The sequence below is a fragment of the Vicugna pacos genome, chromosome X (genome assembly GCF_048564905.1).
Source record: "Vicugna pacos chromosome X, VicPac4, whole genome shotgun sequence".
Taxonomy (NCBI): domain Eukaryota; kingdom Metazoa; phylum Chordata; class Mammalia; order Artiodactyla; family Camelidae; genus Vicugna; species Vicugna pacos.
The window spans coordinates 103,538,467-103,552,727 of record NC_133023.1 but is presented as its reverse complement, the minus strand read 5'-3'; the positions used below and the strand labels follow the sequence as shown (position 1 = coordinate 103,552,727).

The 14,261-nt window shown below is 43.2% G+C and overlaps 1 protein-coding gene across 1 annotated transcript in view; it reads right to left on the bottom strand.

Moving 5' to 3' along the window:
* AFF2 (ALF transcription elongation factor 2) overlaps window positions 1–14,261 on the bottom strand; it is a 458,491-nt gene that overhangs the window by 223,997 nt on the left and 220,233 nt on the right. The window lies entirely within an intron of this gene.

Here is a 14,261-nt window from a genome sequence, read left to right as displayed (position 1 = left end):
TCATATACAGGCGCAGGCGCAGGAAGTCTGGGTTAAGTTTCAAAATAGTTTTAAAAACATTTGCCAAAGTCTTTTTTGTTTGTTTGTTTGTTTCATGTTTAAACTAATGGACATTTCAAGTAAAATAAAGTCCATATGTTGCTGATCCATTTTAAATTAACTCATCAAAATGTTGTTTTTGCAAGAAGCCAAGAAGCACTTGACTTCTAAAAGAAATCCTGAGGTGGGTACATGGGAGAAATGGTTAATGGAAATTAGAAAATGTCTTCTATCTCCCCATCCCCAACTACGGAGCTGCATCAGAGGGTTCACATCTGGTCAGCTGTTCACTGTCCGGAATATGATAGGTGTGTAACAATTTTAGAACCTGCACGCACAAGGAGATGAGCTAGTCCAATTTTCAGACAGTCCAACATTTTAGAAGGGAAGCCACAGAGAGGAAATGACTGGCTCAGGGTCATACAGCATTAGAAACATGGCAACATGGAAACCTAGGCGGGCTGATCACTAGTCGATTTACAAAAGGACATTGATAGGGGATATTTACAACAGCAATAATCTGCCAACGGGTCCATCTAAGGAAAGCAGGGAGCCAGGCATGAAGGTCAGCACTTGCTATGCCAGATAGAGACGGCTTGGGAAATCCTAGCCTATCCTTTATTTCCTTAGCCAAATTCCTACACGTTGAAAGATCCTGAATCTTCACTGAATCCTCCCTTCACAGTGAGGGGCACTCCTACTTCACAGGTGAGAAATCAGAGAGCCATCATGACCAGTCTAGGGGTAAAAAGGGAAGCCAGGTCAGCTTAGAACCTGACAGCTGCAGCGGTCTCCCTTGCCATACCTTCCTTCTTTGGACCTGATACAAACAAAACGAAACAAAGAAACTAAAATAAGACACTAATGAGACTTTTCCGTAGAACGATACTGTTGTTAAATATTTGAAGGCCCTTAGAACATCGGCAAGCACCATGTTTCCATTTTGGTCACTGTCACCTTGAAAAGGGGGTGGCACAATGAGAGAGGCCCTGAGAGTTTAAAATTGTAATTCTAAAGACAATCTAATGACATGGAAAAAGGCTCATGATATTACTTCAAGAGGAGTCAAACAAGGTACAAAACTCTGATTGCAACTCTAATCTTAATTCTTGTCTTCTACATGTACGTACACGCAAAAGTCAACCACGCAGTCAATGTTTCCGGGTGATGCTATTATGCCTTTATTTTCTTCTATATACTTTTACATACATGCAAAGTTCTTAACATTATACAATAATATCATTTTATCAGGAAAAACAGACAAGAAGCTTGGTTATGAGCCAGGTTTGAGCTGCAGCCCCACGTCTTATTAGAATTTCATAGGCTGTTTCTAGACAGAAATCCCAGCAGAGTGGAAAGAATATAATATAAGCACACGTGTACACATTTCTTCCTATATCTTTCTTATAAACACATTTATTTATGCTTCTATCCCCTTTTAAAAGTCAAATCCATTCTCTAGTTACCAGTATACCATGCCCCTAATCACTTAGGAAACTATTTGTGATAGAAACCATTAAGAACTTCAATTTTAATCAAATAACTCGTATGCCCTACCCTGATGCTCAAACAAAGTTCCTTTTATAGATCACATTAGAGCTTTTGCCTTTTCTACCCGGGTACATCCTCAGTCAATGCCCTTTGTTGTTGGATGAGTAAACATGGTTAAGAGAAGAAAGAATTCAGGGTGCTCCAGTAAAATGCAAAGAGCAGAAAGAGCAAGAAAACAGAAAATTCACCACATGCACCCTCCTCACCAAGCTATGCACAGATACACACATATACATACATAACCACCCCTCACTCACAGCTCAAAGGTTCATTACTGAATGTTAGCTTTTATCGTTTAATAAGACATGAAGGGCAAAATATCCGAACACAAGAAAACATTGTCAGGTATTAACTTGTATTTTAACCTATAAAAAAAGATCTATTACAGAAGTCTTGAATTTAATAGATTGAAACGTTTGGAGCTACAATCTTGATTTTAACTCATGTAACTGTTGCTCACTTATTTTTACAATAAAAAAGTCTCTGATGAATTGCATTCATTTCTTTAAATAAGCAGGAAAAAGGTGGAGGTACTGGAGAAATAAATTTTAATATTCTAATATGTACCAATCCTTTGACCTGTTTAAAAGTTATCAACTATATGACAGAGCCACTCTTCGGTCAAGTCCCACCCTCAATGTAGTCTTAAGGTGACATAACAAAACAAAATATAAATCACAGACTGTGTTTAAATTCCAAAGAGCAAAACGTAAGATTGAAAGACAGAATAAGTAAAGAGAGGGTGGCTATGCACATAAATATACACAGATCCGCAAACAGGATTGTGCATTAGAGAACCTTAGGAGGTATTTTTGTACTCATTCTGGGATGAATAATTCTTTTACTAGGTTGTTCGTTTTTCTAACATCAAAGATAACGTGCTGTCTCTTGCTTTAATGCCTAAGATGCATGTGACTCCCACACAAGCCACCTGCTCCTATCTGTCAAGCCACTGCAAAACCCAACATTCTATTCTTATCTGAACCTCTTCCTCAAGAGTTTGGTGATCTACTTTGTACCTGTAGACACACAGTGACATTTTCTTCAGGGTCAGGTTCCAGTGCTGCCACTTGCTTGCTGTGTGACTTTGGAAGAAATAGCAGTCTCCTTCTCTGAACCCAAGTTGACTAATCTGTCAAACACGCTAGATGGTCTTGGGGGTTCCTTCCAGTTCTCACATCTCTTTCTCTGTACGTAAGCAGTCAACCCAGTTGAAGGCCCACAAAAAACAGAAAGGGGAAAACTTACAGGAAACCAAGTTTACAATGGACTATTTTGGTAGACAGGTTTTACTACTCCTATTATTTGGTGGAAGTAGTGGGGAAGGGGGGCCTCCTCTCATTGGTAAATACTGAGCTAGACTTTTAAAATCTTAATTCGTAAAATGGTTGTGGTGAACATCTTCAAAGTTAAGACTCTGGGCAGCCTAAGCCAACCAAGAGAATGGCCTGTCTTCGGTAGCTATCATGCATGTCATGTACGGGGTCAACAAGGAAGGATGGAGTGGAAGTTGGTCTGGTGTAGTGAAGAGTACAAGGTGGGGAGTCCCCATGGACTTGGGTTCGAATTCTAGTTCCATGCTCACTTCATGGCTTTGGGAAGGCTGGCTGACCACTCCTACTTCCTGGGGTATTGGAAGGTTCAGATGAGACATAATGATGTGCAAAAGGCCCAGCAGAGCACCATGCATACAGATGCTCAGTAACTTTATTCCTTTTCTCTTCCATCTTCAATGGCGAGGCTCAAAGTACCACCATCCCCACAGTCCCCTCCTCCAAACTTAGGCCAAACTCCTTAGCAAAGATAAGATGTCACATAAGATCTCAATGTCAAGAGCTTCTTCAAAGAAGGGCCTATTACAGGAAAGGAACCCACAGACGGCTAGAGGCAGACAGTACAGAGCAAATGCTTTTCCACCACCCTCCCCGTGTGAGCCTCATGGGGCCTGGGAGTTCTCTGCAGGGTGAATAGAGGGCCAGGCAGGGCACACAGCTCTGTCCCCAGGCTGCTGGTCCCACACCATTATATTTATATAAAGTGATGCCACGTGAGAATAGTTACTAGTCTTACTGAGAATGGCACTGCTGCTGGAACAGAGGAAACAGCCGGGTAGGTTCTGCTCTCCTTCTGTTCAGATTACAGACCATACGCATGTAGCTACATGACTGGCTAGTTGGGTCTCCCTGAACAAACTAGCTTTTGGTCAGGCCCACTGTCAAATTAAGACATTTTCCTGTGCTTGGTGAGACTGAAAGCCACAATTTCCAAGCATTCATTATATCCACTGGTGGGTTGGACATCTACTGATACGTTAACACAATGGCAGGGCTCCAAAAGGGGGGAAAAACCTACAGGCAGAAAACCACAAGTCATGGAGTTTCAGGAAGCATGACTTTTGCTTTAATAAAATTGTATTTTTGCTCATCAGTAGTGTTTTAATTTTTTCATTTTCAGAAAAGTCATTCGTAGACTCCTCCACATCAGGGATCAGAGATAAGCCTACTGACTCCTGACATCCAGAGTACCAGCCAAGTTCCTTAGACAGAATCAACGTTCTTCCTAATATTTATGCATACAAGAAAGAAAAGTATGCCAGGCTTAAGAGACATGTGGTTTTATGGCAGAAAAACCCTACAGTATTTAGCACCTAAGGTAACAGTGCTACAGACATGAGTGCTGTGACACAAATATTTTATTGAATAAATGCATGAGCATTTCACCCACCCGTAATCAAATGTCCTTAACAGGTAACATAAAGCATGTAGGCACTATGTCGCATGAGTGGTGAAAATAAGCCAATATAGATTTACTTTATTCTCCTCAGCTCATCAATGGGGAGAAATAATGAAACCCCCCTCCAGACAAACCCTTGCAGGGAAAAGAATAATTATGATAATTGTTTGAGGTTGACCGCTGTCATTGATGGAAAGTTAACTGCATCTCTAAATCAGTTAAGATAACCTCTTGACCAAAGATCAAATTATTTCTAAGCTGGTGCTATCTATGCAAAAGGAGAAAGGAAGCAACAAATGTGTCATTCAGTATTGTCTGAACACAAGAGTGGTCTGCTGGGTTATTGGTTTCTTCCTGCCTCTAGTGACAGGTAATTAACCTGGACAATCACAGGCCCTTTGCTCAAAATACATTCCTCATCTCCAACAGAAATTTCCAAATAAATAATTCTTGATAGTTTTCAAAAAATGGGTAGAGGAAGCATCTTCTGTAGCCCTCCAGCCCACGCCGGTGGGGCAGGTACCAGATATTTCCATTTTGCATGAGCCCATGAGACAAAAGATCAGAAAGCTGGAGTGACTTACCCAAAATCACAGTCATAAAAAAATTGGTAGAATTTCCCCTTGCACCCTTGTGCCTTTTGAATCTGTATCCAAATTCTTTCTAAACTCTTCCTTTCTAAAAATAAGCAGGGCTTCCTATCCTGTTCAGAAGGATACTGCTATGTCAAAGGAAAGGTGGAGGTTGCACTCTGAAGGAAAATTCTACTTCTTAGATGCTTGGGGGTGGGGTATCAAAAGTGAACCCGTAGTATGATATCATAACAAGGCGAGCCCCACACTCTCGCAGATGAGGTCTTCCCATTCCTATTAAAGCCATCCATTTAGATGGATTCAAATGTTGCCACCTGAGTGTAGGTCCTTTGGGACCGGCCCTTCACCAAAACCAGCTGGGAAAGCCAGACTCGCACCTTGGCTCAATGCTGCCCAGTCCTGATGTGCACGCACGTACAGAGGAATATTTCTCCTGAAGCTGGTGAAGCCCAGAGATAAATCCTTTGGGGTCTTTTGGGGGTAGAGGAGCAGCAGGAAAATTTAGGCCCCTCAAGGAACTGGATGCCACATCTTGAGGTGACTGTCTCACTGAAATGACTTGTCAGAAAGAACTGGTCTCTGAGAGAGTGGCCTCCGGGGTCTTGCCCATACGTGTGCATCCAACCCTCCTGGCTGCAAAGCTCCCCCTCCTGGTGTGCTTCGGCATCAGTGGGGTTGCCAGTGGCTCAAGTGGAGTTCCTCTCTTGCACAGCTCCCCTTCCTGAGGCCACAGCCCCATCAGAAAGCCACATTTTTTGGCAGCACAGAGCTCGGCTCCCGCTTGCCTGAACTTCCTGGTGAACGCTTGCCTGAACTTCCTGGTGAATTGGTTTGAAGTCCCAAGAATAGTTTCACTTGTTTGTTTGCTGGTGGTAGAACTGACATGCGTGGTTGGCTTCAGATTTTTTTTTTCATTTAAACACTGCTAATACTGGCCAACCAACCCCAGCTGTTTTGAAAAATGTTAATTCTGCATCTCATGATTGTGCACTTTTGCCATTTGGAGGGAAGGCAGTGGGGAGTAGGCTGGCTTCCTGAAAGAGAATGTAATCTAAATCTTCCCTTAATTCACTCAGTTTAATTCCTTAACACTCTATAATGGCCTGAGGTCAGTTAGTCAAGGCATTTTTTTTCATACCGTTGCCATTACCATTTTGAAAAATGCCAAAGTATCTTTCAGTCGCTGGGCCCTTGGGCCACAGGCAAAGGTCTCTGCTAAATCCTGAGACACGCCTGAACTTCACCTGTCACCCATGGACAGACAGGTCACCTCATTATTTAGCAGTCTAAGGTCTTTGCAACATCCTTTGAGCTGGTGGAAGGCAGCCTCCAATCGGTTGCAAAAGCCCTAGAAAGGTTCTCAAGACAGCTTTGGATGTTACATTTGTTTTATAAAATTAAGTTCTGTGAATTAAATGCAAATGGCTCGAGAGGATTTGCAAATGAAAGCGAAGGCATCAGGGATTACTGCTGAACAACACGGTGCCGCCCTTTTATTCCTTCCAAATGTTTCCTCACATTTAAAACATTCAGTACTGGGGGGTGTTGACTTTTCTGAAGATCTCGAAGCACATTAGTAGAAGTATTAGAAATGTTATTAATGATTATTTCATGCCAAGAATATGCTAGCACTCACACGAATGCGTAGAGCATTCCTACAAGACAATTACCATTGGTGGCAAGAATTACTATCCCTATTTCACAGCTGGTGAAAAGGAAAGCCAGAGACGCTAAGTGATGTGTCCGCCCATACAATGGCTGTGACACAGGCAAGGCAAAGAGGAGAGTCGAGACAATTATCTGGCCACGTCAAGGCAATAAAAACAAGTGATTGAGAGGAAAGTGCCTCCTCCCCCTGCCCCCACCACCCCTGAATTAGCCGGGTCACTCTGGCTGCAGATTAAATTCACTGGGTAATTGTTTTAATTCCCCCTTCAAGCCCTCATCAACCCTGCCCTGAACTAACGCACCACCTGACTGGTCTGTCTCCCCGTCTGCAGTCTCACGCCCCTCCAGTCCGTGCTCCGCACTCCAGTGGAATTCAAATGCACCCGAGCAGGCTAGCCTCCTGCTCACAAGCCTGCTCACCAGAGAGCAAGTCCTCCCCACCCCTCACAAACCTCTGTTAGCAAAGAGGACAACCTCTGCAGGGGACACTGAGGACTCCACCATCTCCCCACCCAGCCTCATCTCCCTTCCCAGGCCAACCCCCACCCCCGCCCCGTCTACACCACGCCCTTCCTCTCCTTCGTCTCTTTGTTATTCGACGAGAAAGGGCCTTTCTCTACGTCCCACCCATCAGTAGGATGTCATCCTTCAAGGCCTCTCTCCAGTGGCCCCTTTTCTTTGGTCCCTTCAGTCAGAAAGCTCTGCTGGCGCAAGTTTTCCCTTCAGCCTCTGTTTTACACACACATCATTCGGCCTTGTTTGTGTTTCTGTTCTGTCCCCATACTCTGATCCACTCCACGGAGCCGCAAATCCCTGGCAGGCAAAGACAACCTCTCACTCATCCCCGAGCTCCGGTGGTTAGCGCGGCGCCTAGAACCCCGGGAACGCCAACACGCACGTGTGCGGACAGAACCAAAGATACAGGCGTGCCCCGGCGAGGAAACACAAAGCCAAGTACACTCGGAGTAACCCAAACTTCCCAAGCCGTTAGGGCCTCATTCCTCCTAAAAGCTTAAAACTGCTCAATGAATGAAATCTACGTTTATTTTGTCTGTCTTAGCTCCTAAGGAGAAAAAAAAGCATTGTTAGTTATGTATTGAATTTTGCAGTGTTTGCCCATTCCCCAAATAATTGATTTACTCAACTAGTGGATATTTTTTCCATTTATCAGATTTCTCGAGCTGCACGGAACCAGGCTTAGAGGCACTTTGGAAGAAAGTGCTTATAAGTTACTGTCAAAAAGGATTTCACAATTGGATCTGCATTTGTAAGCACACTATTAAAATATGCTTTAACATGACCAGAACATTTTCAAACAGCTGGCATATTCATCTAAAAACATAATTAGTTTTCAATAAAAGTTGCTGTTTATTACTGGGGAAAAGTTCTCCGGTGACTTTTAAGGATCTGCCAAGTGAAATTTCAAAATGAAAATAGATTATCCCTGCTGGCCAGGGGCCAAGTGGAATGAAACGCAAACACTCGAATTTGTGCCAAGTCCTAGACACACTGCACCGAAGCAAAGTGGGTAAGTGCCCGCCTGGGTTTAATGTTACATAAACCTGCCCATCGTCCTCTCCAGCTCGGCAGAAAACTGTCCACTTGGGGCCTCGGGCCTACGGACTGCGCCAGTTTTAGCCCCTCTCTTCTTGCCGGCAGGAAATGAAAATGGGTTCAGGAGACGGCAGAGATTCCTTTAACAAGAAGCCAGGTCTGGGGAAGCTTAAAGTCTGGAAATGTGCTGTTAAATAGCCTAAAACAAAGGAAAATGGACGGTAAAGCCGGTAATGTGAGGGCAGCTCTGTTTGGAAGGAGAATTGCTGGCAGCTTCCATCCTTAGCTAGTTATGCATCATCAAATGATTAAGAGAGGGGATTTGATAACTGAGCTGCATCCATGTTTCCAACCTCCAGCGCCTTAGTGGTAGTTTTTACAGTGAGGAAACCAGCCCGAGAGCCCCGTGGACGATCACCTCTGTGGGCAGGAGTGTTCACCAGCACCAAGCTTCTCCAGGCCCATCGCACATCCAGAGGTTATGTCTTCAAGCACAACTAGTTCCTCTCTCTGAATAGTATTTGTTAAGTCTTTCCACGTTTGTGTCTTGCAACTTCTTCCCTGTTCCAACAGCTCTTCTACAGAGAAGCACCAAAAACATACATGATGCAAGCTCTTCCTATGGGAACTCTGTTGATCCTTGAATTGAAAAAAGTGAGGAACGTTTGCAATAGAAACTTCAGCCTTGAGATGTGAGGAGGCTATAAACAATGCTAGCAAATAGCCACCTAGGTTTTCTCTAATGGAAGCTATTTCAGCACAGAAGCAAGGTGAGGGGCTGAGGGTTCAAAAGCTAGCCTTGCAGTCAGTGAAAAGAGTACAGACTTGGGAGTCATTATATCTATTTGGATCTACACTTTGCAGCTTGTTTCTCAGGAGTGATTTTCAGCATGCTCCAAGCTCGGTTGGTTGTTTTTGGTTTGGTTTTGTTTGGCTTTGTTTTGTTTTGTTTTGTTTTGTTTTTTGACCTATAAAGTGGGAATGAAAATGCCAACCTCAGGGAACAGTTGTGAGAATCAATGGGACAATGCTTTATAAACTATAAAGTGCCGTGTCATGATTGACTCATTTTTCCCACTGCCCATTCACCTTCATTTCCTAATGTTCTAATGTCAAAACCCATTTCCCATTTAAGTGACTGTGATTTAGCATTTATAGTTATTTGGAGCTGAAACCATCGATTCTTCAAAGTGTTATGGTTTGGAAACATCGTGTGTGCAACTGGCAAACAAAGGCTTATCTGGAACCTCTGACCTGATTCCCAGATGCTTAGACGGTCATTTTTCTAGGACCATTTGTTTACTGATCTATTTCTTTTGTTAAATGGATCCTAAAATTTGCTAAATATTTCTTTTGGAAGTGGAGAGCCAAATAGCTCCATTCCTATAGGTCAGATTTAATAAAATGAGAACAAAATGCTTCCCTGTCTATCTCAGCTTACAAGCTCTGAGCCAGCCTCTAGGTAATTCCAGACAGATAATTCCATGGAGAAAGAAGCAGATCTCCACTTTACTTTGTGTAAATAGGATTAATCGGTGGTCATTTTTAATTTTAAATAAATAACAGATAAACAAACATCTAAGTGTGACTGTAAAACGTTACTCCTACCTTTTAGTCCTGCCACTTCCTCTTTCCATGGGAGGAGGCCACACTGGGAGCTCTGTTAACCCGTACAGCCTTGGGTACCAAGTGGAAACTCTGCTTGCAGGAGCCACGTGTGCCCTCGGCGACTGTATTTCCTGTGTGTCCTCTACCATGGCACCACCTCAGCCGTGGGAGCTTTCCAGGTCAGCTCAAATTTATTGCCAGAGCTGTGCTGTACCTGAACTGATGCCCCAGGCCAGGAAGGAATGGTTCATAGAGAAACAAGAAGGGAGCTGACCGGCTTTCTAAGGCAGGCTGTGATGGGCCCCCATGCTGATACGAACCTTCCCCTAAGTGATAAGGCCGTTTTGCCCACTTGGAGCACTGAACACCCTCAGTCTGGGAATCTGAAATTTTAGTAGTTGCTAAGTAGAGTGGGCCTAGGAGACCAGACCCCAGTAAAAACCTTGGGTATTAAGTCTCCAAAAGGCTCCCCTGGGCACACCTCATGCGTGTTGCTGCATTTTGCTGCCAGGGCAGAGCATTTTGCGGAACCCTCATGGGAGAAAAAGAGCATCAGAAGCCTGCATCCAGATTCCTCCAGACTCTTCCTGATGTATCCTTCCCCTTGCGGACCTGGCTGTATGTTCTGGCTGTCCCTATAATAAACCTGAGCCCCGAGGATGACTATAGATTAAGTCCCATGAGCCTTTCTAGCAAATCAGTGAACCCTGGGTGACCTTGAAACCCCTGGAACAGTCCCCATGTGGCCATCACTGAGGACAACCAGCCTGCTGCCCTTCAGACACTGTATTATTTTTATATAAAATTCCTCAAAAATATATTTGCTGCTAGTTCTTCAATATAGTCTAGAGGACATCCTTGGCCACGTTAAAAAGCCAGGAAGGCAAATTCAAGTGGCCCAGATATTCTGTCCACAAAAGTTTCAACATTAAGAAGAAAATAATTCTGATTTGCTTAAGTTCTTATAACCACTAATTACCTTTTAGGGAAAAATCAATTAGAAATTACAGATGTGTAGACCAATTCCATTAACTATCACAAAGAGAAAGAAATCATTCGGTAAATGATCATTTGTGTTGAATAAGAAAAAACATAGAAAAGAAGGAAGTAGGAGAACGGAGACATGCACTGGAAGTTTATCAAAGACCAGCATTACGTCAGAGTCTTAAGTGAAAGCGTCCTAAACATACCAGCCATTTCTTTAAAAAAATTGTTTTTTATTGAAGTATAGCCGGCTTACAATGTCATGTTAATATCTGGTATAAATACTGCCCATTTCTTAGTGAGCCACATTGTCATAGGACTCCAGCTCCATCTTTGCCTGCCCACGATGTTGGAGGGAGCACCATTTAAAACGCTCTGTTAAGTTTCTGAGGCTTGCCCAGAGGTCACTGGAGCCTGATTTTGCTTTATTTTATTGAAAGGGGAATAGTTTTCTAGTAGAATACCCAATCTTCCAGACCCAGGACCTGCACCCATAAGCCCTGAGGAAAGGACCCCAGCAGACATTCACAGCCAACTCTACCTCCACGGAAACCATATTGAATGGAGGGCAATTTCTGGGTGGTCAGAGCTGAGAAAGCCAGGCCACGTGAGGGCGACAATGCTCCTAGGCTCCTAGGGGTAGGGCTTTGGGACTGGTTTCTCTGCTCCTCACTCTGTATCTGACAGCCTCTCCTGGGACAGATGGAACAATTTACTGATGAGTGTGGCTGGAGTGGCTTCGTTCAGGAGCCCTGGAAGAGTCCAGTGCCACTCAGGGCTCAGCAACTTCAGGAGGCTGCAGTCTCCTCTTGACTCAAGCTGTTGGGTGCCAGTTGACTCTGCCTTCACCTGATTCACGAAAACCCACTCTAGTGCCTAATCATTTTCTAGGGCCAGGATCATAACATTTAGTGGTGACCCATTAAAAACAAAATGTGACTACCAATAGTAACAGTAAAACTTTAAATGATGTATTAATTCCTGCCACCGCTGTTGCCTCACTGCCTCCCATTGCTATTCTATTCCTGCTAACCAGCCCAGTATTAATACCTTTACTGCTCCTTCAAACATTTATTGAGCACCTTACTCTTGAACTCTGTGGCATGGAAACTAATAGTCTTCTTTTCTGTTCTTGGCCACGCTCGTTCTTAAGGTTGGGAGAACTGCACTCAGATGAAGGTGGCATCACTCAGTAGTTTTGTGGCCTTGGGCAAACCACTCAACTTCTCTGTTACTCAGTCCCTTCCTTTGAAAATGGGGTAATAATCTCTTTCAGGCAAGGTCACTGAGAAGATTAAGGATAATGTAGGTAAAGTGTATCAAAAGCTCTCAAAAAAATGAGAGTGGCTACAGATATTGTTATAATTTTTGAAAATTTTTATTATTGCTCCTCTTATAATGATGAGGCAATTCATGCCAAGGTATCCTTCTTGGTCACTGCCTCCAAAGGAGGAGCAAACTAGCAGGCCTTTGGGCACTGGACCCCAAATCTGCACCGTGGGCTCATTTGTTAACATGATCTAAACATGAGAAGAGCCAAACTCTGAAGCCTGCCACAGGATAGAAGCATGGTGATCCTTCTAGCAAGGGCGCCCTAATCAAACAACATGCCAGACAAATCTGGTGTGTAGGAAGGCTTAATTTCCAGAATATATAAACAGCTTAACAAGAAAAAAACAAACAGCCCAATCCAAAAATGGGGCAATTCTCCAATGAAGACATACAAATGGCCAATAGGCACATGAAAAAATGCTCAATATCAATAATTATCAGAGAAATGCAAATCAAAACTATACTGAGGTATCACCTCACACCAGTCAGAATGGCCATTGTTCAAAAGTCCACAGACGATAAATGCTGGAGACGCTGTGGAGAAAAGGGAACCCTCCCACACTGTTGGTGGGAATGTAGTTTGGTGCAGCCGTTATGGAAAACAGTATGGAGATTCCTCAAAAACTAAAAATAGACTTATCATATGACCCAGTAATCCCACTCCTGGGCATATGTCCAGAGGAAGCTCTAATTCAAAAAGATACATGCACCCCAATGTTCACAGCAGCACTATTTACAATAGCCAAGACGTGGAAAGAGCCTAAATGCACATCGACAGATGACTGGATAAAGAAGTTGTGGTATATTTACACACTGGAATACTCCTCAGCCATAAAAAGAATAAAATAATGCCATTTGGAGCAACATGGCTGGACCTGGAGATCATTACGCTAAGTGAAGTAAGCCAGAAAGAGAAAGAAAATACCATATGACATCACTCATATGTGGAATCTAAAAAAAAAAAGAAAAAAGAAAAAAGAGGACACTAATGAAATCATCTACAAAACAGAAACAGACATGCTAAATAATCGTATGATTACTGGGGGAAAGAGGTTAGGAAGGGATAAATTTGGGAGGTTAAGATTTGCAAATGTTAGCCACTATATATAAAAATACATTAAAAAAACAAATTTCTTCTTTACAGCACAGGGAACTACATTCAATAGCTTGTAATAACATTTAATGGAAAAAAATATGAAAATGAATATATGTATGTATATGCATAAGTGGGCAGTGGGCTGTACACCAGAAATTGACACATTGTAACTGACTGTGCTTCAATTAAAAAAAAAGCCCCATGGAAATCATGAGGATGTGGGATATTCTAATTTGCCTTTGTTCGTAATTTCAGGATGATTTGCAGTTAGCTTTATGGGGTAGGAGGAAGTGGCTGACCTTGGTAGTGCCTTACCCCACCCTTCTGAGGCCTATGCTTGGCAATTAACGTGGCTGTGTAATTAACATGAGGCAATGGGCCCCTTTCCTCCCCCACCCCCATCACAAAAAAAAGGTGTTCACACCTGAATACAATTTTGGTTACAGCACAATAAAGGACAGGTGACAGGCCCAGCTGGAAGGCCTCTTTTTCATTTTCCTGTGGCCACAAATCAGACATCTCGGGCTCACAGCAGGACAGGCTCCACTGGCAGTAATTGGCACCATCTGTAGCTGTCAGAGCACTGGCTGGCATTCCAGCATTCCATCTTTCCAGTCAAGGCATTCATCACTCGTCCAAAACTCAGCCAGCTGACACTGAAAGATTAACTTGCATTGATTTGCTTGGCTAAACTCGCCTGAGCTTCAGTTGGTACTGAGCATTCCTGTTTAATAGCCATCCTCATCACAAGATGTTTACAAGGTGATTGTCTACTGAAGGTTTTTTCCTTTTTCGCTCCCCATCTTCTGCCTAATGATGCTCTCAATAATTAGACTTTGGGAAATGGTGAATTAAAACACAGGAAAGTGAGTGCTGCATATGATCCCTGCCAAATGCCAGGGCCCATGGGCTGTATAATTAGAAAGATTCTCCCCTTATCTCTCAGTTGCATTCAATTCCTCCCTTGTCCCGGTGTTCGTATGTGGTATAGAAGATGTTCTATCTGCAGTCCTGCCAGAGGACACCAGAAAACATACATTTCAAAAGAATGATCCTAGATTCTTTTCCGGAAAAAAAAAACAACAACAACTCTCAGGACTTCC